We start from the raw sequence: 22,747 nt of genomic DNA, 5'->3' as shown, positions 1-22,747 counted from the left end.
GGGGGGGGGTTGGGCCTGGGTCCACCTGCCTGAAGTCCACTGCACCCCCTAACAACTGCTCCAGGGAACTGCATACTGCTGCCAGGGAGGTGGGTATGACATTTGAGGGTGAAAATAAAAAGTTGTGAAACATCATTTTTTGTGGTGGGAGGGGGCTAGTGACCACTGGGGGAGTCAGGGGAGGTCATCCCCGATTCCCTCTGGTGGTAATCTGGTCATTTAGGGCACTTTTTGGGGCCTTATTCGTGAAAAAACAAGGTCCAGGAAAAGTGCCCTAAATTCTAGCTACAAACGCATACTTTTTTTCCATTATCGGCAAAAGGCGCCCATCTCTGTTCGGGTGATAACCATGCCCCAGTCCCGCCTTCACCACGCCTCTGACACGCCCCCGTCTACTTTGTACACTTCCGCGATGGAGTGCAGTTGAAAACGTCCAAGTTCGGCTTTCGATTATACCGCGTTATTCGTTTTTGTGAGATAAACTTCCATCTCCCAATTTAGGTCGGAACTTGGGCGTTTTTCTCGTTCGATTATAAGCAGGATAGGTGTCTATTGGGCTCATTTTCAAAAGAGAAAAATGTCAAAAAAAGCAACATAAAGTATTTTAGTTATATTTAAATCAACTAAAATACTTAATTTCAAGGAGCAATGCTGGATATTCTTTTTAGATACTTTATCTCCACGGGGTCTTAATAACCAATTGGATTGGGAATCTCTTCTTTGACATAATTATTTTCTTTCAGTTGATAGGTTAAGTATGTTAGGTGCTGACTGGTGGGGATTCGTGGGCAATGCTATTTAATTTTTAAATCCGCGTCAGCGTGCACAGGAGGAGCAAGAAGAAGAGCAGGGGGCAGGCAGCGAACGCGGCTGCGCCTGAGACCAGCGCTGAAGAAGGCTTCGGCTGGCAGGGGTTGGGGACCCCCACCAGCAAAGGTATTTGTTTGTGAGGGGAAGCAGCAAGGAGGCGAGGTGGTGGTGGGGCGAGAAGGTGAGGTGAGGCGAGGCAAGATGAGGCGTGGTGGGGGGGGGGGGGCACTCAAAATGTGCTCCCAATCTTGGGCTCTGGCTCTCTCCCACTATGAGGTCTGGCTACGCCCCTGGACTGAAGGAGAGAAATGTTCAGTTTACCTACTCCCCCCCCTTTTACAAAGCTATGGCTTTATAAAAGAGGGGGCTAGGTAGATTGCTATTTTCCTAAGTAAATGGTTTGAAAATAGCTTTCCCAATGAGCAGCTGGCACAGTGAGAATGCTAAGTAAAGCCTGTAAAATAAATATAACACAACAGATGCAAGTTGCCCTTAAATGTTGTAGATAGTGCCTTTTTGTATTTCTTAAGGCCCATTTATGCTTTTTAAATTTTTGTTCTAATAGCACAGTATCCATGGTTGCAGATTTAACTAGATTTGTTTGTATAGATCTCCGCTCTCTGTTGTTTACTAAATTGTCTCCAGCGTGAAGGTTACTGTGAGGTAAAGCTGTTTGTTATTCAAATATTGAAAACCATGCAAACATATCTCTTCAGTCATGTAATATAACATTGCTATCATCACCAAAGCACTCTGGGGGCAATTCTATAACTGGGCATCCTGTTTCAGGCACCTTAATGCTGCATGGGAATACCTGTTCCCATCATATATCTGCACTTGGTCCCTCAGCTATATGGTAATCTGTATTGTAGAAAATCATTAGCATCATATCTATGTTAGTTGAATGTTCTAATGCATGCTTATTAGGTGTATCATTAGTATTATACTAACATTGTATTATATCTCTGGTATTTGAATTCCAGTGCTATTAAATGTGTATATTTTTGATACTGTTTCACAGTAGTGCTATTATTAGGTTTCAATTTACTGTTTTCAAGTTTACCTCATTTATTGTATTTATGTTTATACTTGGTTATGTTACTATTGTTATGCTGTTAACAAAATTGTAAGTTCTATGTTAAACTGTACCTGCAGTACACTACCTTGGGTGATTGGGTGAATCTCTTCATAAAAGCAAATAAATCCCAATAAATAAATATCTGGAAGGTTAAGGAAAGCCAACGTCATGATGGGAGTTTGAGAGCAAAAATGGCAAGAAGCCTGGATAGTCCTGCAACAGTGGCCAGTGAATGTAGAGAACTATCGGCCCTGGGAATGAGGCACTGTGGAAGAAAAGAGAAGATCAAAACAAAAGCCAGGAAGTAGTCACAAGGAGTGACTAACAAGAAACCCTCTCGGGTAGCCCAAGAGGCCCCAGAAGGAAAGCAGTCAAGTCGCTTGACCCAGGTCAGGGGAGGACAAGAGGTTAAGTCCCACCCTGTCAGCCATCAAGATGGAAGGGCAGGCAGCACCACGATAGTGCATGGTTTGAGGACCAGGACTGTCCTTCTGCAATTGTGTATCAACCAGGAAAAAAAGAGGTACTATCCCAAGATTATCCGGTAGACATTCCAGACCAACTTCAACATCAGTGTAGGGAGTTGGATGAAGCCAAATGTCATCTTCATCTCTTTGAGGAAGATGCAGAAGAGGCAGCTGCTTATGTACATAGCCTACAGAGAAGAGAAGAAATCTCTCCACAAGGAGTTAGTAGAGGTTCAGTGCCAGTTCCAAGTTCAGAAATTTAGTGCTTGCTAAGAGTGTGGAATACACTGAGGAATTATCCCATCACACTGCCCTGGAAAAGGGGGGAAAAAGGAGTTAGTAGAAGCCCTTGATCAAAAGGCCAAGGAAATAGAGAAGCTGCAGGCCAAATTCTTGGGCAGTGATGCCAAAATGGCTGTTCTGCACAGGGGCATAGCTACAGGCGGGCCTGGATGGGCCCAGACCCAGCCACTTTCCCTCCAGGCCCACCCACCCAACACAGACCTGCCAAGTCTCCCACAAAACATGTGGCGCCAGCTCCCATTTCCAGCCACTGCTGCTTCTCCTGTTGAGCAGCAGCGGCTGCTACAAAAACAAAGGAGGTAATTTAAATAAGCAAATTTGTTTTTAAAAAGTAAGCGTGGCACCGCAGGCAGCAATCAGGCACTGGCTGTCGGCTCTGCAGCCGCTCCTCTCGCCTCTCACGTCACTGCCCCTAGAGAAAGGGGAGAGATTGGAAGGATGTGGAGAGAGAAGGGACACTGAACAGAAAAGGGTAGAGAGAGAGAGAGACTGGATAGAAGGAGGGGGAGAGAGACATTAGATGGAAGGATCAGGAGAGAGGGTAGATGGGTAGAAGGATGGGGAGAGAAAGAGGGAAGACGCTGGATGGAAAGGTAGGGAGAAAGAGGAGACACTGGATGGAAGGATGCAGAAAGAAAGAGGGGAGACATTGGAAGGATGGGGAGAGAAAGAGGAGAGCTGCTGGATGGAAAAGGGGAGTAGAGAAAGACTGGAGAATAAGAGGAAGGGGCATGGGGAGAACAAGGGTGAGAAAAAGATGAAAAGCCATAGGTAGATGAAGGAAAAAGAAGGAAATTAAAGAATGAATAGTAAGAATGAATTAAATCTGGACAGAGAGAGAGGCTGAAAAATATTGAAGAAAGTAAAGAAAAAGGAGAGAAAAATGACAAATGGTGTAGAAGAGTTAAGCAAAAATGAAGGAAAGCAGAATCTAGAGACTGGGAGCAACACAATGAGAAAAAGTAAATGGCCATACAACAAAGGTAAAGAAAATAATTTTATTTTTAATTTAGGATCAAGTAATATGGTACCTGTGTTAATAACGTTTCAGAGACCAATACTTCCTTAGGTCAGGAGAGAATACCATAACAGCATTATACTGACCTGAGGCAGGAGGTTTTGGCCTCTGAAAGCTCATTGAAAAGGGTGTTAGGCTATTAAATAAATTATTTTCTGAAACCTGATGCACTGAAAAGCAGCACTTTACCCCTGTGTGACAAATGCATCTGATTAGTGTGACTAAATTTTGCTGGGGGAGGAGGGTAAAGAGAAAATTTTGTGCCCACCCACTTTAGGTTCAGGCCCACCCAAAATTGGCAGTCTGGCTACGCCACTGGTTCTGCAACTGGAAGTTGAGAAACTCCAGTCCATAGGAGATTTTGTTTTGGTTTACCAGGAAGATTCTATTCAGTTGTGAGCACAAGTAGCTCTTATGGAACCCTCCCTTGAGTCTCTGCCTAAGAAGGAGGAAGAGCAGCTTAAGGAATTGGAGAAAGCAGAAGAATTTACCCAGGTGGTTGTGGAGCAACGTGATATAGCCTTGGTGGAAGTGAGCCAACTACAGGAACTCCTCAAGCAGCAGATCCTTCTCATGGAAAAAAGGCATGGTGAAGAAGACTGGCTCAAAAAGAATTATCAAGCTCTGTTTGGGGAGAAAAGTAGTTTTTTTTGTTACATTTGTACCCCATGCTTTCCCACTCATGGCAGGCTCAATGCAGCTTACATGGGGCAATGGAGGGTTAAGTGACTTGCCCAGAGTCACAAGGAGCTGCCTGTGCCTGAAGTGGGAATTGAACTCAGTTCCTCAGAACCAAAGTCCACCACCCTAACCACTAGGCCACTCCTCTTTGGAGCACAAAAAGGAGAAGATGATCTCTCAGCTTCAAATTTTGCAAAACCAGTTGGAGGGGGCAGTTCTAGCTGACTACTCTGAGAATAAAGAAGCACAGATGATCCCACAGACCCCGCAGTGGTAGGAATTAAAGGGGCTTATGGACCAGATTTACCTGCAGATGGCTCAAACCCAGTTCTATCAGGCCCAAGAGAGTTAAGCCTTCCTTGTAGATTCCTCAAGTTAATGCAGCAGGTGGCACTAACTTGAGGAATCAGAGGCTGAAGCAGAGCCAACGTAAGCAAAGAGATGTTAGGATGTCTGGCCAGGACAGGAGGGGGAGGGGGGCTAAAAAATGAGCAGGAAGGAAAAGCCTTCTGGCAGAACAGAACAGTGAGGCCCTGGGAGTAGGGTTACCATATGGCTCCAGAAAAAGGAGGACACATTGATCCAGTCCAGGTTTTGCTTCCATTGAAAGCAATGGAAGTAAAACCCAGACTAGCTCAATCTGTCCTCCTTTTTCTGGAGCCATATGGTAACCCTACCTGGGAGGAGAGAAGCCACCCTGCATTGTAGGTCTCCCCTGCTTATGTGTAAGCTACTGGAACCTGGCCAAGGTAGACCAAGCTTTAACTTTAGCTTTACAAGAATCCTGTTCTTCAGGTCTAACTGGAGCCAGACCTGTGTTTATACAATCCTGCAAGTAGCTGTATGTACCATGGATTTGAGGCCTGTGAGTTACAGGCCTGAACGAAGTTTGTCTCTGAAATTAAGAGACCTTATACTTTATTTACTGTACCTATGAGGTAACAGGTTCAGCATTTGTTTAATAAATAAGTTTAATTTCACTTTTTATCCTTGGCTGTATTTTATGAAGGCCTCCAGCTCCAACCCCACTCACAGTGGCTCTCCAGATGAATTCTGATCTAAGCTAAATGATGGCTTTTTGGAAGTATGTTCAGCCTTGAAAGGCATTATAGATATTAATGTGTTGGGGGTGTGGGGGAGGAGGATGGATGTAAAGGATGTTAGAAGTGCAGAGGGTAAGGGGGTTTAGGAGATGTTGATGATGTTAGAGTTTTCAGGGAGGGGGATAATATTGATGCTATTAGGGGGTTTCGAAGATGGAAATGAATAATGTCAGGAGAGTTTGGGGATCTGAATTTGCTGGGAGCTGTGGATATGAGGGAAGGTTTGATGTTATAGAGAATAGTAATTAAAGAAGCTGCAATCATGGAAACCTGAGGTGAGTATGACACTCTTTCTCCACGAGCAGCTTCTTAACATCACTGCTCCTGATGGATATGCCAGCAGATACACATGCAATTCTGTACATCATTATAGTATTTTATAAAAGAATCTGCATTTGGCAGAGCCTTTTGTAAAATACCTGAGGAACTGTGAACATCCTAACCTGAATATCTCAATTCCCATTTCAGCGTTATATATAAAATGGACCTTCACACCTTCTACATGGAGATATAAGTTGAAGAAAATTTGACCTCCTCCCAAAGCGGACAAATATTATAATAGTTTACAAAAACAACAAAAAGTGTGCTATTAATCTGGGAAGTGAGGGAATCACCTGACACATCCCTTCCACTACCACTCTGGATTGTTCTCAGACATGAAGGGGGGTGCTTCTGTCCAGTTGGTATGGAAATATCAATGGTGCTGGACTGCTGGAAGCCAGCATCATTTTGAATAAGAACATAAGAATTGCCCTACTGCATCAGAACAAAGTCCACGTAGCCCAACAGTGGCCAATCCAGGTTAAAAGTGTCACGTTTGTGACTGTTTCCTTGTCTGCGCTCACCTCGCCCTTTGATGGCCAGACCTGGTGGCTGCAATGGACTGTCTGTTTACTGTCACCCGTTCCAGACTTCAGCCCAGTTCAGTCCAGATCTTCCGGGCTGCCAGAATTGCTTTCCTTGTTTGTACCTGAACAGCACCCATAGTTGCCTTGTGATTGCTGCAGCTGAGCTTTAGCAGCTGATGAGCTTTATGAATCACATAGAAACTTCTGTGTTTGCCTTTGCATCATCTAAGGTCCCTGGTTTGTGGGTGTGCTCTGTGCACTTCTGCCTATTCCAGTTTTATTCTGAGTTCTTGCCTGGTTCTTGTTTGTGTGTAGTTAGTTTTGGTTTTATTTTTTAGTTCCTAGTCTTGTTTCTGGTCTGCATTTCCTTGTCTTGTGTCTGTGTTCTTTATTAGTGGCTGCTTGGCAGCTTTTAGTCCTGACTCCCTCCTGTCTGTGTTTCTGTCTTAGTGGCTGCCTGGCAGCTTGTAGTCTTGACTCTGTTGTGTGTTTCCTGCTGGTATCCAGTTCCTGCCCAGTCCGGTAAGCCCTGCCGGCCGCCTGCACCCAGGGGCTCAACTCCTGGGGAAGGGTGGTCAAGTGCAGGTGAAGCCTTGCTCCAGTCCTGTGTTCCAGTCCAAATGTTCTTGTCCAGTGTGTTCCTGCTTTGTGTGTCCTTGCTTTGTGTGTGTTAGCCCAGTGCTGGTTGGGGTGGTTTTGCCTGCCACTGCTGCTCCTTGGCAGCGGCCCAAGGGCTCACAAACCTAGTTACTGCTTTGAGACCTGACAAAAAGTACCTGGCAAAATCCCCAAAAGTAACAAGATTCCATCCCACTTACCCCTAGGGATAAGCAGTGATTTTCTGCAGGTCTACCTTAATAATAGTTTATGAAATTTGTCCAAACCTTTTCTCAACACAGCTACGTTAACTGCTTTTTCCACATCCTATGGCATCGAGTTCCAAAGCTTAAAAATGCACTGAATGAAAACATATTTGTCCTATTTGTTTTAAATATAATTATCATGTAACTTTATGGAATATCCTCTAATCTTTGCACAATTCAGGTTTACATGAGCAATTTCATTCAGGGTTTTGTAGACCTCTAACATATCTCCCCTCAGCCACTTCTTCAAGTTGAAGAGCCCTAAACACTTTAGCTATTCTCATATGAGATCCATTTCATCCCCTTTTCTAGTTCCATTATACCTTTTTTGTGATGCAGTGATCAGAATTTCAGATAATGCTCAAGGTACGATGGCACCATTGGGGGATACAAAGGCATTATGATATTATTTATTTTATTCTCTGTTCATTTCCTGATAAATCTTCACATTCTGTTTGTTTGTTTTTGGCAGCAGTCACACACTTAGCAGAAAATTTCAACGTATTGTCCACTATGACATCTTTCTCCTTGGTGGTAACTCCTAATGTGGAACCTAGCATTGTGTAATTATATTTTGGGTTATTCTTCCAAATTTAGGGGTGAAGTGATTAACATGGGCTACTGTTAAGTCAGGTTATTTTAGCATAGAGTCCCATTTTATGTAATTGACCCTGTGGTAAAATAACCCGACTTATGGAAAAATAATGTGATTTAACAGTAGCCCATGTTGATTACTTCTCCCCAAATTTTCAACTGCTATTTGGATGTCCAGTTTTCTAATCTCCCAAGGTGTTCCTGCAATTTGCTACATTCTGCATGCAACTTCAACAACTTTGAATAATGTTGTGCCACCTGCTAATTTGATTACTTAAATCATTGTTCCCATTTCCAGATCATTTATAAATATGTTTAAAAGAATTGGTCCCAGTACAGATCCCTGTGGCACTCCACTATTCATTGTCCCCATTGAGAAAATTATCCATTTAACTCTACTCTCGTTCTGTCTTTTAACCAGTTCCCAATCTGCATTGCCTCCTTTCCCATGTCTCCTTAGGCGTCTCTCATGAGAGACTTTGTTAAAATCTTTCTGAAAATCTAAATACTTTATGGATTTGATTCTATATATGGTGTAAAAAAAAATCAGCGCCAAAAAAGTGCTATTCTATAAGCCAAGCTTAAAATTAGGCGTGGTTTATAGAATAGTGCTTACACCTGAGAACTGCACCTAACTTTAGGTGTGGCCATTTGCACCAACTAAAATGTGGTGCAAATATACGCGCATACATTAGGCATGTATCCTTGTCATTTTATAACAAGATAAATTTTAGGAATGACCCTGCTATGCCCCCTTTTTCTGATAGTGCGTACATTTTAGGTGTGGATCCTGCACCTAAATTTATACACATAAATGCCAATAAAATCTAATTAGTGCCAATAATTGCTTGTTAACAAGACAATTGTTGGTGCTAATTGGCTTATTACTCAAGATCCTATCTAAACCTACACTACTCAAACTGCAAAGGACTGAAATACAAAACAACTTACGCATCCGGCTTCTCCTACATAAGTGCAAAACTATGGAATGGCCTCCCAAAAGTTGTGAAAACAATCCACGACCTCCTGAACTTCAGGAAATTACTAAAAACCAACCTCTTCAAAATGGCTTATCCCAACGACCCCACGTAAACCTCTTCACCCAGCAACACAGCAAGACTATAATCGTACTGGACAACAAGCAACCTCCATCCCTTCCGACCCTCCACTTATACCTCATAAGAGCATTATACAACCTTGTATCTGTTACCAACCGACTGGGCAAACGCCTCTGACAGTACTATGTAAGCCACATTGAGCCTGCAAATAGGTGGGAAAATGTGGTGTACAAATGCAACAAATAAATAAATAAATAAATAAAACTGTGCATGCAAATTGGCTGTGCGCCCATATTTGCACATACAATTTTTGGTGACTTTTATAGAATTAGGGGTATATAAACTGACTCACCTTCATATGCATGTTCATTCACACTTGATAAAAATGTAGCAGATTGATGAGGCAAGACTTCCCTTGGCTAAATCTATGTTGACTCTGTACCATTAGACTATGTTTGTCTATGTATTCAGTGATTTTGGGCCAGATATTCAACTGGCAGTGGGCAGCACTTTGACTGCCCACCACCGGCGTTAAACCTAGATATCCAATGATAGACTGTTTCCGGTGACCAGCATTGAATATCCGGTACTTTTTTTTTACTGCTAAACACTTACCTGGTTAAGTCAATATTAGGCGGCTGACTGGTTAAGTTATAGTGGTTAAAGGTAGCACTACTATTTATGCAGTCTGATTTAACTGCTAATCTTATCCGATCTGGTGCTGAATATCCATGCCTAACTGGATAAGTTGTGTAATATAGCCGGTTTAGTGGTAGGTGCAAACTGTGCATATTTAGCAAGAGATAACCGCTTATTCCCACTGAATATTCATGGTTAGCTGCAGAAATGCTATTTAACTGGTCAGTGGTCGTTTATGACTGGTTAAATAGCATTGAATATCAGTGGGCTTGTTTTTTTATAATACTCACTATCATTTGTTTCGCACTGATGTCAGGCTCTCCAGTCTGCAGTTTCCTGGACCACCCCTGGAACCCTTTTAAAAAATTGTAGTTCCAAGGATTACCCCTAGAGGTCCTTTTAAAAATTGGTCTTATGTTGGCCACTTTCCAATCTTCAGGTGCTATGGATGATTTTAACAATAGGTTACAGGGTGTTAGAGGACCCCAAGCATAATGGCTGCATAAACAAGGAGCTCCATCCCAGGGTCTGCTTAAACACAGTGTTTTACTAGTATTCAACCATAAATTCTTACCATGGAAGGCATTTTCTGCTCCCTGAAGATGTCAGCATCTAAATCACAAACTAGGACTCGGTACAAACCATCCTGTGGACTCACCATCACTGGAGAAAACGGCACCAAGCAGATCTAACATGACAACATTGGAGGCCTTAATGAAGGGGCTGAAATCACTACTGGAACTCACCATGAAACACTTTGATATGAAGTGCACTCTAAAAGCTGATCTAGCTATGCTATTACTATCAGTCTCTGAATTTCACGCAAGATTGGATCAAGCAGAAATTAAGATTGATTGCACTAATTTGTAGCTCAAAGAACATCAGAAAAATATATCTGATAAAATCCTGCTGTTAGAACAACAATTAGAGAATCTGGTGAATAGAAGCTGATGGAACAAATATATATTATCGGCCTAACAGAGGGCTCCGAGGGTCCTGATTTGATTACATTTATGAGTACATAGATTCCCTCAATTCTTCATTTATCACCGGAACACCTGTTCGAATTCAAGAGAATTCATCATTCTCCTGGCAAATATGAAGGCACCCAGACCAATCATAGAAAAGCTTCTATGATTCCTGCAGGCTCTCTATAGACTTGCAACAGCACATACAATACCTTCTATACTACATGATGGCCAAAAAGTCTTAATTATGCTGAATCTGTCAAAATCTACTGGGCTAAGAGAAAGCATTTTCTTCAACTAAAACAGTGACTCAAAGACCTTGGAGTGCTCTATGGTCTTCAATAACCCCCCCCCCCCCCCCCCCCCCCCCAGATAACTGTCACATTGAACAATACCATAAGATCTTTTAACACCCCAGAAGCATTACAACTCTTCTTCGATCAGCGTGCTTCAAGTGGTATGACATCCTGAACGCAGCCTGCTTGACCTATATATATGTTCTATTATTGGTTTCATGCTAATGATTATAGTCTGTGCAGGGTCAATATTTGTTACATATAGCCTTTCACAGCTTATGTGATTTTCACTATATACTTAACTCACAAATCATTATATTTCACTGAAAAGTATAGTTTAGGCACCATGTTGTTATTTTTCTGATATTCAATTGCTATGCTGGTTTTAATTATATTATCAAAATCCCATGGGAGTAGCCCTTCATTGAAAATACATCACCTGTGCTTCTCCCTCCCATCAGCACATATTTTTTCCAAGCTGCACCATTGTTTTTCCTGGCTCTTTGAGCCATTGTTTGTTATAAAATAATTTTCCCCTCACACTTGTACGTGTTTTGCTATAGAGTCACACATTCATTTCCCATGCTACCCACTAAAACACATTTCAAATCCTCATTAGGGAATACACATTATCTGTATGGTTACTGTCTAATGAAGACTTTTGTACTGGTACTCACCTTTTTAATTGCTATTATGGCCACCCCTCATACATTACATGTTAAACTAGTGCCTTGGAATGTCCATGGACTCAATCACCCCTTCAAAAGAAAAAAGATTTTTATGGCTTAAAAATGCCATAATTGTTTTTTTTTTGTTAGAAAACTCATCTTCCAGAGGTTAAACCTTTCTTTAAAAAGTCTAATTGGTTAGCGCAGCTACGTTGCTGCATGCTAACCTATTTGCGCATGGTTAGCTTGTGAGCCCGCCTACTAAATAGGTGTCGGTAAGGGCTCACACATTAATGGTTATGTACTAATTGGGAAATTAGCACCTGGCCATTAATAGAAAAAATGGAAATGCAGCCAGTTTACAGCTGCACTTAAAGTGGCCTCAGCATGTGGGTAACCCACGTGCTAATCAGAGCGCATGGCCCCTTTTAGCACAACTTAGTAAAAGGGCCCCTATAAGTCCACTGGCAGCCAGCAAATACGTAATAGGCTTATACGTGTGTAATGGAAGATGTAAAGGATTGTTTTTCAACCTTGCTTTGTCCGATAATACACTCTGAAATCTTCTGTCTTTGACCGAAAGTAACTTTCCTTGTAAATACAAAAACAAGTTGGAATGTGGAAGATAAGGCATATCTCTGATCAATTCAGTTTGTGCAGGAGGGAAACAGGATATGCTCAGAGTTCAGGAGATGAGCCACCTGGCCAGTGGTTTGTTTACTTGGGCCAGAAGCATGTGACTGCATCCTCATGTACATTCTTGTAATTTTCCTTAGCTCTGAACATGAGTTCTAAGCCTTATAAAAAGGGGAGTTTCTTTCAGTGAAATTGGGAGCTCATCTGTGAGTAACGTACAAACTGCGCAGAGAACCATGTTTCCTGGTCAAAGAAACTCCTGGCTTTCACTGTGAATGGGCCCTCCCAGCTGATGATAAGAGCCTGGATGATGTAAGGACCAGTGATGATTGTATATAGTGTATTATTGCTTCTTTTCCTGGTCTTGGAACTCTTAGCATTGCTTAGATGAAGAGACCAGTGATGTAATGATTGTTTATAGATAAGTATTGTTTCTTTTTAGTTATGTAGCTAATCATTGTGTGTATATAGCTAATCATTGTATATGCCTTAACCACTGTATATATATATCTTAATCATTGTAGATTTTAGCACCTCTAATAAAGGTCTCATTTACCTAATACGAATCCAAAATAATCCATTGTAATTAATGAGTAGTCTGTGTCAGTGAAGCAGGCTGTAAATCCATAACAGTACATATGTGCTAAATATTTTTTGTAGTTTTTTTGAGGGGATGTGTCAGGGGAAGAGAGTGGGCCTTCCTGAGCTTACCTGTTGGTGCATTTATATTACTGAACGCTAACTGGTAAGCAAACGGATAACGTGGGAGCCCTTATTGCCTACAAAATAGGTGGCAGTCGGTGCTCTAGTGATAAATTTTTTTAAATGGCCATGCACTAATGGCAGCATTAGTGCACAAAAATTGGGGGGGGGGGGTTTAAGGGCATAGTTAAGATAGGAATATATGGGCATCGCTAACATTTAGCGCACACTTTTTTTCAGCATGCCTAAAAAATGCTAGTGCGCCTTTGTAAAAGGGGCCCTTAGCGAGCAGAAATGACCTGTAAGGGCTTGCTAAGGCTACTTTTTACCATAACTTAGTAGGAGCCCCTTACATTGCTAAATGACTAGATACTATCCATATAATTGTAGGTTGGGTTAAGGATGGGGTGAAGGCAGCCTAAAAATGTATCCGTTTAGCAGTGCAGTTTCCAATTTCATATTTATTCAGTGCAGCTGAACATATTTAAGTGTCAGTACTTAAATTAATGTGGTGACTGTGTCCGTTGAAAATTAACCCCTATATTTTTAGTTATCTATTTCTTTTGATTTTTGTAATATGGTTTTAACCTAGTGGACTGCAGGTTCTGCATTCATAAAATGAATTGTAAATTGGCTTAAGGGACTTTGTAAGAGCGAAAATCTTGACTTTGGAAACCAAATGCTCAAAAAAAGTAATTTTGTACTGAATATGTTTAACCTTTTATATAAGTATCTTGGGAATATGCAAGACTTTTAAATCAATAGAATATGAAAAGTGATGTTTGAAAAGCAATCCGCTCAAGTACTGTAAACTGCATTCAGAATTGTGTCCTGCGCTGCCTGAAAGCTTAGGATTTTGCCACTGTTATGCCTGACTGGCAGTGGCATTTAGGCATATTCAGTTTTTTTCCAAAAGACCTTTCTCCTATGATGTGCATAGTATAGCAATCATTGTTTAAAAAACTTCCTATTCATACTTTCCAGCTCTACAAAATCATTCTTTATTTTCAACTATATGTTTATTAAGCACTTGTTATGCACATCCTGGGAATGCCTGAGATTTTATCAGCAAACAGTGGTGTTCCAAGGTTGGCTGTGCACCCCCGACCCCAGGGTGGATCGTTGCTGTGCCCCCCCCCCCCCCCCCCGGGGCAGCTCATCACTGTGCCCCTCAGTGCATCACCCCCTCCAGTGAATCATGATACCCCCGTTGCATCACCTCCACCCCACCAAGGCCATCTCTCTTATTTCCTGGGAATACATGGAGCAGTCGCATGGCAGTCAGCTCAGCCAGTTCCCTGCCCCGGAACAGGAAGTAACATCAGAGGGAGTAGGGAACTGGTGGAGCCAACAGTCACGCAGCTGCTCTCTGCACCCCTTGCAGCGTGCACCAAGGGCGGACTGCCCCCTCCACCCTGCCCTTGGTACTCCACTGTCAGCAAAAACTGATACAACACGTAAACTGTACCTGAATATAACCTGCCTTGAGATACTAATGAAAAAAGCATAAGATTTTTAGGGAGAGTATCACATCCTAAGTTCCCTTTCTCAAGAACTGCCACATATCAGTGGCATAGCTGGGGGGGGGGGGGGGACCAGGGGAGCGGCCGCCTATTTTGTTCTCAACCTGTTACATTGAAAATGTGCAACAGCACCGTTGGAAGCCTGCTTTTGCTCCCCCCGTGCGGTCAACCTGGCTCCGCTTCTGCACCTATTCAGATCAAGCATGTATAAGCTGTGCATGGAAATAGCAATATTGGGGAGAAGATATCAATATGGGCTACTGTTAAGATGTGGTATTTTACTGTTAGTCCCAGTTATTAGTAAAGAGACAGTCAATATTCAGCTGAAGGTAGCATTTTTCAAACATGGACTGTGGCTGTTTAAATTAGCCTTGGATATTCAATGCTAAGCCATTTCCGGACACCAGCATTGAATATTCAGGTAAGACTAGACATGTCATTGCTGCTAGAACTTATGCGGGACTTGGATGATATTCACTCAGTCAGATCTGACTCTTCCCTTCCCCTGATTCTAGTTCCCCTCTTCTTCCCTCCTTCCTCCCCAAAAGCACATCAGAGATCCCCCTGCTTCTAATCCCCTCTCTCCCTTCCCTGCAAGAAAATCAGATCCTACAAACAATAAGCCCCCTCCTATCCCCCCCCCCCCCCCACAGCACATCAGGATCCCCCTACATCATTCCAACATGATTATCCCCATCCCATGATCATCTTCATTTGGCAGGAAGAAGCGCATAAGTAGTACTTTTTATCTGATGCTGCTTGTTCCTCTGTTGGCATTCCTTTGATATGGAACTGTTTGGGGCCAAGGGGTATCATGAGATTACTGGGGTCTGTGCAGCTCTGATTCATAGGGAAGCTGGCAAAAGAAGATGCAGCAACAGGTAAGAGGCACTGCCTGTCGATTCATGCTACCAACTGATAAGTAAAGGGGGGAGTGGGGTGAAAGAAGGGATAGTGAGAAGATAGAAAATATGGCCTTGTCATGGGTGGTGGTGGCTCTGACCTGTCCCCCTCTTTTCTCTTACATTAGCTCTAGCCTGGAAACAAATTGCCAGCAGACCAATTGGAAACTGCTGTAGAGTCTATGGTATCCTTCCAGTACACCAGCATTCTAGAGCATTAGGGAGGAAGTTATCAACATAGGCAGCCATTAAGATGGGTTATTTGACCACAAGTTGTGCCATTTTAGGATAGGGTCCAGTTTTATGCAATGAGACCCTGTGCTAAAATAGCATGACTTGTGGTAAAATAACCTGTCTTAATAGTAGCCCACATTGATAACTTGTGTTAGGGGAAGAGTAGAAAGTATTGAGTCAAAACCTCATTCTACTCCCATTAAAATGTTTTTCTCCTAAAGAAATCTTGGTTCTCCTTCTTAGACTATTGTAATCCACACAAACTCAGTGGGGTGCCCCTAGACATGGGGAGACATCTTTCAAAGTGATACATATTGGAAAAGGCAGCTTATATATAAGAAATCAGCAATAAATTAGAGAAATTCAAAATAAGAATTACTAAGCTCTTTTTTCTCCCCTTTTTGATAATTAATCTTAATAAATTCTGCCTATAAAAAAAGTGTCATTTAATAAAATCATTGTCCCCTGTTCTTATAGATTGTTCATTCCTTATTCAATTTCTATTTATTTTTTAGTCTTTTTGAACTTGAAAACAATATTCAAAAATCAAAAGTCCACTTATTTGTCTCTCATCCCAGTGTTGGTCCACTTAATATGAGTAGAATATCCCATTCAATTACACATTGAATATTCACCTAACATGGCTCCTTGTTTTGCACAACTCTGTTGAGGCAACTTCTTTCATATCCTCATTTACAGGATCCTTTCTTATCTTTAAAATACACCATGAGAAGCATATTAATTCTAAAGAGAAACACATACAATATTTTTAAATGGCCACTGGTTCTTAAATGAGCCAATTAGCTTTCTTGTTCAAAATTCTGTACCATTGAGTTACCATTCTTATATCAGCTTGAAGATTGTTGCCAGTATGTACCATTGTAATCCATGTATCCGGGACAGCACAGGATGACCTTGCACCTGTATCATCTATTCTAATATATATTTTAATCCGATCTTAAAAAGCTTTGCTGGCAAGATTCTGCCTCCCTCAAATAATATATTCCAGTACTCAGCTTCTGTCATGGATAAAAAATGTTGATGTCTAATCTAAATGTCTCCTGCTTAATAAAAGCCCATTGCTTCTTGTCCATTCCTCAATGGAGAAGATGAAGAAAATTATTCCCACCCTTAAAACCTTTCTTTAATGTGTGAGTTGGTTTCTATGAAGTCACTGCTCACTCTTCTCCTTCCCACACTAAAAAAAAATCCTTGTGGGGCCCTATAATAACACAAGGACATAATGAATCTCAGGTTAGCCAATGACTGCAAATGCTTACAATCAGATTCTGAAAATACTACTTGAATGCAAATGCTACATTCAAACTAAAACACAGGGAAACCATGCATGATGTTTTCAATACAGTCTAGTAACCAGGCTTTTGTTATAACACAAAAATGTATTCTGCAATTTACTAGCTTATAGTTTCAAACTGAAATTGAAAATCATTCTTTACAATATTATCTGGCTTTGAAACATATTGTGACAGCATTTCAGCTGATAGTTTATTTGTAACTGAATGTAACTTCAAAATATACCCAATATCCAATATTACAAATTTAGACCTATAAAGATATAATGGTCTGTAAAGGGAAACTTACGGGACTGTTCACAGTACAGTAAACTGAATCTATATATTTTTTTAAAACTTTGAGCTCTATGTTATGTGAATGTATTTTAACAATATTCAGTTAAGAAATATATTTATCCCAAGTTATCATTTTTTCTTTGTTAACTTTTATTACTTCCCCTGACCTCACCCAACCTCTAAGCCTATTTACTTTTCCTACAGGAAAAAGTACATGCATTTATGATCCCCATGCATATTGTTACCTAGAGTGGAGGAGTACCCTAGTGCTTAGTTCAGTGGGTTGAGAACCTGGTGAACTGGTTCAATTCCCACTACAGCTCCTTGTGACTCTGAGCAAGTCTCTTATGGCTGATTTTACTAAGCCAAGTAGGCGCCTACGCATGCCAAATTGGAGTTACGCATGGCCCTTGTGGTAATTTCAATTTTGATGCACATCCGCTACGCATGTCTGAAAAATATTTTTTATTTTCTGGTGCGCATAACGGATTCTTTACCACTAGGTCAATAACTGGCAGTAAGGTCTCAGACCCAAAATGGACGTGCAGCAATTTTGATTTTGCCGCATGTCCATTTTTGGCAAAAAAAATGTGCTCTTTTTTAAAGGTCTGCTAAAAAATGGATTGGGGTGCACCCAAAACTCGCGCCTACACTACCGCAAGCCATTTTTTAGCGTGCCTTTGTAAAAGGACCCCTTAGTCCTCCATTGCCCCAGGTACAATACTATGGGGCCCGTTTACAAAGGTGTGGTAGGCTCTATGAGTATGCGTCAAAAAGAGACTACCACCAGGCTAGCACGCACTCCTGGTGGTAATTTCGGATTTGGCGCATGCCCATACCGCCTCGACAAATTATTTTTTTTCTACCACACATGGCATTTCAATGTTAATTGGCAGTTGATGCGCACCGACCGGTCACTGCACATGTAGTGTGTGATCCCTTACTGCTAGATCAATGGGTTGTTTTAAGGGCTCAGGCAGTAAATAGTTTCCATTTTACCACAGGTCCTTTTCCCAGCCCATTATAAAAAAAAGCTCCTTTTTCCAGACACGGTAAAAACTGTCCCAGCATGCACCAAAAACGTGTACCCACACTACCGCAGGCCACTTTTTGCTGTGGCTTAGTAAAATTACCCCTTAGATTGTAAGCACACTGGGACAGTGAAAGTGCCTGCATATAATAAAAGTAAACCACTTTGATTGTACCACAGAAAGGTGGTATATCAAACTCCATACCAGGAGAAAAGATGAGCAATTTTCAGACTTCCTATTTATATGGATAAATTCTCATTTGAAAATTGCCCTCTTTATGGTATAACTTCAGCATATTAAATGCAGTATTGAGTTAGAAGATATTCTCACATGCAATAAGACTTTTACATTTCTATGACAGTATACAGCATCTGTTAGGGATCCTTTTTCAAAGCTGCAATAAGCACTGAAAAGGACTTATCACAGGGTAAGCTGAAGCATCCTGCAGTAAGGGGTCCTTTAGTAAAACTGCACTGAAAAATGACCTGCGGTAGTGTAGACGTGTGTTTTGGGTGTGCGCAGAATTATTCTTCAGCGCACCTACAAAAAAATGCCTTTTTTTATTTTTGCCAAAAATGGACATGCGGCAAAATGAATAATTGCCGCGTGTCCATTTTGGGTCTGAGACCTTACCGCAAGCTAGTGGTAAAGTCTCACGCGGTAACTAGTCGGTAATGGTCTAAGCACATCAAATGCCACTTGATGCGCATAGCTGTCGTGCATCAGAAAATAAAAAATATTTTTCGGACGTACGTAGTGGATGCACGCCAAAATTGAAATTACCGCAAGGGCCATGTGGTAACCGAGCAGTAACTCCAATTTGGCAAACGTTGGGCGCATGTAGGTGCCTACGTGGCTTAGTAAAAGGGACCCTACTTTAGCAATCTGTATGCACAAACTGTGTGCTAAAAAATCAGTTGTATTTACAGCAGAGGGGGCATGTCTAGGGGGCAGAGAATGGGCTTTTCTGTGCTAATCAGTTAGTGCAGCTACATTGCCACATGCTAACTGCTTAGTGTGGGATTATCACATGAGTCCTTACAGCCTAAAAATAGGTGGTGGTAAGGACTCATGCACTAATTTTTAATGCACTAATGGCTTCATCAGGATGTGGCCATTAGTTTGGAAAATGGAAAATCAGCCATTTTCCAGCTGCAGTACAAATGACCCTAGTGCCTCCTTACATGGGTCTTTCCCGCATGCTAAGGCTTATTTCTACTGCAGTTTTGTAAAAGGAGATCTTAGTGTCATGCATTCAGGGTGAAGAACATTGTCAAGTTAAATAAGATAAAAAATATTACCTGATTCTCAGGCTGAAATCTAGGCTTAGGGCTAGCTTTTACATATGGTGCCAAAAAATTTTGGCACTTAAAAAAGCCCTATTCTATAAGCCATGCTTAAATTTAGTCATGGTTTATAGAATAGCACTTATGTCTGGAAATCACGCCTAACTTTAAGAATGGCCATTTACACCAACTGAAACATGGTACAAATGTACGTGCCTACATTAGAGGCCCCTTTTTCAAAGTGGTGGTAAGCTCAATGTGGGCTTACCACTTGCTAAAAAGGAACTACCGCTGGGCTACCACAGCAGCTCAGTGGTAGCTCCCACCCCCAGCATGCTGTCATATCCAGTGCTACAAAAACATTTATTTTTGTAGCTCCGGTGTGTACCCGATGGTAATCAGCAGTGCCACATGCTGCCTGGTTACTGCCAAGTTACCGTGGGAGCCCTCACTGCCACCTCAATGGGTGGCGGTAAGGGCTCCCTCCAAAATGGGCATACTGCAAGTGCTTCACTTGCTGCATGGCTATTTCTTTAAAAAAAAAGAAAGATCTACCTTTTACCCACTGTGGTAAAAAGGGTCCTTGGCACTCATCAAAAACACACGCTGATGCCAGCACAGTCCCCTTTGTACTGCAGGTTGGCAAAAGGGGCCCTAGGTGCATATACCTGTTATTCTATGACAAGGGATCCTGATAGAAGGCTGCAGTAAAGTCAATAGTAGACCAAAGTGCCTTTAAATATAGAGCAGACAGACCTGAAAGACTGTAAATTATCACTGTCAACTTGTGAACAAGTTGTTCATAGAAATAAAAAAAAATCTTGTCTGGTGTCACTATACAAATGCTAGAAACCTTACAAAATAAAATGGTAATAGAATATAAAGTACTAAATGAAAAGTTAGCTATTATTGACATCTCTGAGACCTGATCAAAAGAGGATAACCAATGGGACATTGTCATACCAGGATATAAATTACATCGCAGTGATAGGCCAGCTTATAATCGAAAGTGATCGCCGGCCAAATCGGGAGATGGCCGGCGATTTCTTAAAAGCGGCGAATTCGGTATAATCAAAAGCGGCATTTTTGACAGTATCGCCACTTTCCCGTCACTTCGCCAGCGAAAGTTCAAGGGGGCGTGTCAGTAGATTAGCGAAGGCGGGACATGGGCGGGCATGGGCGTGGCTACCAGATGGCCGGCTTTTGCTGATAATGGAAAAAAAAAGCAGCATTAAGCAGTATTTCACCGGCTTTACTTTGTCCTTTTATTTTCACGATCAAGCCTCAAATAGGTGCCCCAACTGACCAGATGACCACTGGAGGGAATGGGGTATGACCTCCCCATACTCCCCCAGTGGTCACCAATCCCCTTCCAAACTAAAAAAATAAAACTAAAAACCTTTTTTGCCAGCCTGTATGCCAGCCTCAAATGCCGTACCCACCTCCATGACAGCAGAATGTGTTGTATCTTCCGACAGCCTTTCCCTGGTTGCAATGTGGCTCTCGGGTGAGTGTGACGCCTTTTCTGTTAGGTGCCCTGCAGAGTCACATTAGCAATGCATTGTGGTGGGTGTAGGGTACTGGGCTGTACTCCCATGATGCTTTTCCCCCCTGCTAACTGGGTCAGAGTGTGCCCTGTTTTGTTTCCTGTTGTAGTCCATGCGGTAGTGGCCATTTTTGTAAGCCAGTTTTAGTTCCCTTTCCTGTGTTACCCATGTTAGAGAACGTAGTTCTTACCTTGAATGGTGCTGAAAGAGGGCATTGTACACCATTGTGCCAGCTCTGACCTACTGCTAATCTTAGTACCAGGGGACTGTGATCTGCAGTTAACTGTTAGTAAACGTGGTTATTTCAATAAAGGACTTTTTCAGAGAGATTAGCCTTCAGGTGTGAACTGGTGCACCAAAGTTATACAGCAGCAATAAGTCCTAGAGGCTGTATGCAGGTCCCTGGAGCAATTTTAGTGGGTGCAGTACATTTGTGGGTAGTGGGTTTGGGGGGGGGGGGGTTGGGGGGCTCAGCTCCCAAAGGGAGCTATGCACGTGGGAGCTTTTCTGAAGTCCACCGCAGTGACCCCTAGGATGGCTGGTTGGTGTCATAAGTACATAAGTACATAAGTAGTGCCATACTGGGAAAGACCAAAGGTCCATCTAGCCCAGCATCCTGTCACCGACAGTGGCCAATCCAGGTCAAGGGCACCTGGCACGCTCCCCAAACGTAAAAACATTCCAGACAAGTTATACCTAAAAATGAGGAATTTTTCCAGTCCATTTAATAGCGGTCTATGGACTTGTCCTTTAGGAATCTATCTAACCCCTTTTTAAACTCCGTCAAGCTAACCGCCCGTACCACGTTCTCCGGCAATGAATTCCAGAGTCTAATTACACGTTGGGTGAAGAAAAATTTTCTCCGATTCGTTTTAAATTTACCACACTGTAGCTTCAACTCATGCCCTCTAGTCCTAGTATTTTTGGATAGCGTGAACAGTCGCTTCACATCCACCCGATCCATTCCACTCATTATTTTATACACTTCTATCATATCTCCCCTCAGCCGTCTCTTCTCCAAGCTGAAAAGCCCTAGCCTTCTCAGCCTCTCTTCATAGGAAAGTCGTCCCATCCCCACTATCATTTTCGTCGCCCTTCGCTGTACCTTTTCCAATTCTACTATATCTTTTTTGAGATACGGAGACCAGTACTGAACACAATACTCCAGGTGCGGTCGCACCATGGAGCGATACAACGGCATTATAACATCCGCACACCTGGACTCCATACCCTTCTTAATAACACCCAACATTTTATTCGCTTTCCTAGCCGCAGCAGCACACTGAGCAGAAGGTTTCAGCGTATCATCGACGACGACACCCAGATCCCTTTCTTGATCCGTAACTCCTAACGCGGAACCTTGCAAGACGTAGCTATAATTCGGGTTCCTCTTACCCACATGCATCACTTTGCACTTGTCAACATTGAACTTCATCTGCCACTTGCACGCCCATTCTCCCAGTCTCGCAAGGTCCTCCTGTAATCGTTCACATTCCTCCTGCGACTTGACGACCCTGAATAATTTTGTGTCATCGGCGAATTTAATTACCTCACTGTCCTGGCATGTCAGGGGGGCCAGTGCACTAAAAATGCTGGCTCCTCCCACGGCCAAATGCCTTGAATTTGGCCGGGGTTTGAGATGGCCGGGTTTGTTTTTCAGTAATAATGGAAAGTTATGTCGGCCATCTCAAACCCCGGCCAAATTCAAGGCTAGCGCCCGTTTCATATGTGTCAGAAACGGGCCTTTTTTACTAGTGTTGTTATAAAATAACAAGGATACATGCCTAATGCAGACGCATATATTTGCACCACATTTTAGTTGGTGCAAATGGCTACACCTAAAGTTAGGTGCAATTCTCAGGTGTAAGCACTATTCTATAAACCACACCTAACTTTAAGCTCG

Source organism: Microcaecilia unicolor, chromosome 5 (assembly GCF_901765095.1).
Source record: "Microcaecilia unicolor chromosome 5, aMicUni1.1, whole genome shotgun sequence".
Taxonomy (NCBI): Eukaryota; Metazoa; Chordata; class Amphibia; order Gymnophiona; family Siphonopidae; genus Microcaecilia; species Microcaecilia unicolor.
Note: the sequence above shows the minus strand (reverse complement) of the source record.